This window comes from Primulina eburnea, chromosome 12, assembly GCF_022965805.1.
Source record: "Primulina eburnea isolate SZY01 chromosome 12, ASM2296580v1, whole genome shotgun sequence".
In the NCBI taxonomy this organism is placed as follows: Eukaryota; Viridiplantae; Streptophyta; class Magnoliopsida; order Lamiales; family Gesneriaceae; genus Primulina; species Primulina eburnea.
The window spans coordinates 23,986,440-23,991,888 of NC_133112.1; positions in this window are offsets into that span (position 1 = coordinate 23,986,440).

Consider the following 5,449-nt stretch of genomic DNA (forward strand, 5'->3'; position numbering starts at 1 on the left):
CTTAGGACTCGAATATAAATCAATAAACAAGGCAGTACATAATGAATTGTAATAACAATCTAGTATGTGATTTAGGGAAACTCATATCGAATCTGAATCGAGTTGTGCAATCCCGAGACCACATGAATTATACCTTTCTTGTCGCACTGTCTGTGTCGAGATCTGGAAGTCGTAATGTGACTCTGTCAAGACTAATCTGAAATGACCATATACAAATGTTCTATATCAAAACACAACCCAAGCAATTCTTGGAATAATCAATAATCAGTCTCGGTACAAGTTGACGGCATAACGGCGTAATTGTTGGATACCGATAATCTCACAACAATATACTCGCTCACAATCACCTCATAATCTCATCACACCTCAATACACAAGCTGAAATCTATACAATCTTAACATAATACATGCTGAAAGTTCGAATAATAGCATACGGTTTCCGAAAATCAATCCGGTAACGAATATACCAAGCTCAAGATATCAAGAACACACATTCTAACTAAAATCTGAATTCCCCCAACACATATATTTCGAAACATGGTGCAAGTGAGTAAAAAGTATACCCTTTTGAGGCTTGTGACACCAGGAGCAAGAATCTTCACTCGGATTCCAAATCAGATGTGTAAATCTCTCACAATTCCAAGTGTGCTATGAAAAAAGCTTGAAAGCATTCCATGGAGAGGGGTTTCGGTTCTTGTTCTGAATGCAAGGGAAATGAAGACACTTATCATATATTGCATGCAAAGGGACGAGTGTTTATGCTTTTCAAATGACACGCACTACCGCGGGTGCGGTATCTCAAGAGCGCGGGTGCGCTGAACTTTCGGCAGCAATATCATTTTCTGAATTCCGCTGACCGCGGGTGCGGCTCTTGCATGACCGCGGGTGCGTCTCACCACCACGGGTGCGGTCTTGCTCGCACCGCGGGTGCGGTCGTGCTTCGCAAAAACTACCAACTTTCTGTCCAAACACCGCGGGTGCGGTGTCTTCTAGTACCGCAGGGGCGGTATGGCTTCGGCCATGCTTGCTCAACATACTCATTTTTTTTTATGACATGCATTCTCCTCTTCAAATCTAACATTAATGGCAACTAATAATTCTCGAGCCTTACACATGTCATGCAACCTAACGAGTTCTCTAAATAACATATCCGCAATGTTGGAAGCATCATTGGTTTTATGACAAGCTATAAAATGTGCCATCTTTGACAATCTATCCACAACAACAAAAATAGAATCCCTCCCCTTCTTAGTCCTAGGCAACCCCAAAATAAAGTCCATAGATATGTCAATCCAAGTTCTGTTTAAGAATAGCACGCAAAAGTGTTCCCAAAGTTCTATTGACTACTTTAGTTTGTCCATCCGTTTGAGGATGACAAGTAGTAGAAAACAACAATTTTGTGCCAAGTTTAGCCCATAAAGTCTTCCAAAAGTAACTCAAGAATTTAACATAGCGACCAGAAAAAATAGTCCTAGACATGCCATGCAACCAAACGACTTCTCTAAAGAACATATCCGCAATGTTTGAAGCATCATCGGTTTTATGACAAGCTATAAAATGTGCCATCTTAGAGAATCTATCCACAACAACAAAAATAGAATCCCTCCCCTTCTTAGTCCTAGGCAACCCCAAAATAAAGTCCATAGAAATGTCAATCCAAGTTCTTTTAAAGAATAGCACCCAAAAGTGTTCCCAAAGTTCTAATGACAACTTTAGTTTGTCCATCCGTTTGAGGATGACAAGTAGTAGAAAACAACAATTTTGTGCCAAGTTTAGCCCATAAATTCTTCCAAAAATAACTCAATAATTTAACATCGCGACCAGAAACAATAGTCCTTGGCATGCCATGCAACCTAACGACTTCTCTTAAGAACAAATCCGCAATGTTTGAAGCATCATCGGTTTTATGACAAGCTATAAAATGTGCCATCTTAGAGAATCTATCCACAACAACAAAAATAGAATCCCTCCCCTTCTTAGTCCTAGGCAAACCGATAATAAAGTCCATAGAAATGTCAATCCAAGTTCTGTTTAAGAATAGCACGCAAAATTGTTCCCAAAGTTCTATTGACAACTTCAGTTTGTCCATCCGTTTGAGGATGACAAGTAGTAGAAAACAACAATTTTGTGCCAAGTTTAGCCCATAAAGACTTTCAAAAGTAACTCAAGAATTCAACATCGTGACCAGAAACAATAGTCTAGGCACGCCATGCAACCTAACGACTTCTCTAAAGAACAAATCCGCAATGTTTGAAGCATCATCGGTTTTATGACAAGCTATAAAATGTGCCATCTTTGAGAATCTATCCACAACAACAAAAATAGAATCCCTCCCCTTCTTAGTCCTAGGCAACCCCAAAATAAAGTCCGTAGAAATGTCAATCCAAGTTCTTTTTAAGAATAGCACGCAAAAGTGTTCCCAAAGTTCTATTGACAACTTCAGTTTGTCCATCCGTTTGAGGATGACTAGTAGTAGAAAACAACAATTTTGTGCCAAGTTTAGCCGATAAAGTCTTCCAAAAGTAACTCAAGAATTTAACATCGCGACCAGAAACAATAGTCCTAGGCATGCCATGCAACCTAACGACTTCTCTAAAGAACATATCCGCAATGTTTGAAGCATCATCGATTTTATGACAAGCTATAAAATGTGCCATCTTAGAGAATCACTCCCCTTCTTAGTCCTAGGCAACCCCAAAATAATGTGCATAGAAATGTCAATCCAAGTTCTTTTTAAGAATAGCACGCAAAAGTGTTCCCAAAGTTCTATTGACAACTTCAGTTTGTCCATCCGTTTGAGGACGACAAGTAGTAGAAAACAACAATTTTGTGCCAAGTTCCTCCGGTTCCCACGTAGCCTCTTCGATCAAATGATTCCTCCAAAGGACTTTAACGATGCCGATCTCTTTGTTCCTCAAAACTTTAACTTTGCGGTCCAGAATCTGAACCGGAATCTCTTGGTACGTCAAATTCCGCATCAAGTCCAATGGCTCGTGGCGAAGAACATGGGAAGGATTCGCAATATACTTCCTGAGCATCGATACGTGAAAAACATTGTGGACTCTGTCAAGATCTGGCGGTAGGGCTTACCTGTAGGCTCGATCACCAACTCTGTCCAAGATCTCAAATGGGCCAATAAACCTCGGACTCAACTTACCCTTCTTGCCAAATCGCATCACACCCTTGAGAGGTGCTATCTTCAGAAACACGTGATCGCCAACCTCAAACTGCAAAGGTCTACGACGAACATCTGCATAGCTCTTTTGTCTCGACTGAGCAGTCTTCATCCTCTCACGGATAACCGCAACAACATCGGCTGTCTGTTGGACCAACTCTGGTCCCAACATCTTCCTCTCACCAATCTCATCCCAATACAAGGGAGATCTACACTTCCTACCATAAAGTGCCTCATACGGTGCCATCCCAATCGTCGCCTGGTAACTGTTGTTGTACGTGAACTCAACAAGAGGCAATTTAGAATCCCAGCTACCAGAATAATCAATAGTACAAGCTCTGAGCATATCCTCTAGAATCTGAATGACTCTCTCTGATTGACCGTCGCTCTGAGGGTGATATGCTGTACTGAAAGCTAACCGCGAACCCATAGCTCTGTGCAAACTCTTCCAAAACTCTGAGGTAAATCTAAGGTCACGATCAGACACAATCGACACAGGGACACCGTGAAGTCTAACAATCTCTGCTATATAATCCTCGGCATACTGGTTCATGGAATACGTCGTCTTGACTGGAAGAAAGTGCGCTGACTTGGTCAATCGATCAACGATAACCCAAATGGAATTGAAACCCTTCTGCGTCCTAGGAAGACCAGTCACGAAATCCATCGTAATATGCTCCCACTTCCACTGAGGAATCGGCAATGACAACAATGTCCCAGCAGGTCTCTGGTGCTCAATCTTCACCTGCTGACAAGTTAGGCACTGAGAAATGAACATAGCAATATCTTTCTTCATACCTGGCCACCAATAGAGTCTACGAAGATCCTGATATATTTTGGTACTGCCTGGATGTATCGAATATGGCGCGGTATGAGCCTCTGTCAAGACGTCTCGCCGAATATCATCACCAACAGGAACACAAATACGACCTCTGAAAGTCACAAAACCGTCACCATTCAATCCAAACTCTGAGTTACCCCTCTCCTCAGCTCTAGCTCTCAACTCTAACAACTGCAAATCAGTCGCCTGCTCTCTACGGATCCTGTCCGTCAATGTAGCCCGAATGACCAACGCTGAAAAACGAGCAATGGTCCCCGGAACTACCAAAGAAATCTCCTCTCTCTGCAAATCCATCAACAACGGCTTCTGAATCAAAGAACTCAAAGAACAACTCGACTTACGGCTCAAAGCGTCAGCCACAACGTTCGCTTTCCCTGGGTGGTAACTAATAGTCACATCATAATCTTTGACAAGCTCTAACCACCTCCTCTGCCGCATATTGAGCTCTTTCTGCGAGAACAAATACTTCAAACTCTTGTGGTCTGTGAAGATCTCACACTTTTCGCCATACAAATAATGTCGCCAAATCTTCAAGGCGAAAACCACAGCTGCTAGCTCCAAATCGTGCGTCAGATAATTCTTCTCATAGTCTTTCAACTGGCGAGAAGCATAGGCGATAACCTTACCTCGCTGCATCAGCACTGCACCGAGACCCTTCTTCGACGCATCGGTATACACAACAAAATCCTCTGAACCACTGGCAATGAAAGAACAGGAGCTGTCGTCAACTTATCCTTCAACTCTTGAAATGCACTCTGGCAATCAATGGACCACTCGAACTTCACAGTCTTCCTCGTCAAATTGGTCAATGGCAAGGCAATCTTGGAGAAATCTGAAATAAAGCGACGATAATAACCCGCCAAACCAAGGAAACTGCGTACCTCAGAAACAGTAGAAGGAATAGGCCACTTCTGGACTGCCTCTATCTTCACTGGATCAACAGCTATGCCATCTTTCGAAAAAACATGGCCTAGAAAAGAAATCCGATCCAACCAAAATTCACACTTCTTCAACTTGGCAAACAACCTCTTCTCCCTCAACAATCGGAGAACAACTCTGAGATGCTCTGAATGAAGCTCCCTGGTCTTGGAATAGATCAAGATGTCATCGATGAAGACAATGACGAAGCTATCCAAATAAGGCTTGAACACACGGTTCATCAGATCCATAAAGACTGAAGGAGCATTTGTCAGACCAAAAGACATCACAAGAAACTCATAGTGACCATACCTGGTCCGGAACGCTGTCTTAGGGATATCAGACTCCCTAACCTTTAACTGATAATAGCCAAACCGAAGATCAATCTTTGAAACTACAGTGGCACCCTGAAGCTGGTCAAATAGATCGTCAATCCGTGACAACGGATACTTGTTCTTGATGGTCACTTTGTTGAGCTCCCTATAGTCGATACACAGCCGCAACGACCCGTCTTT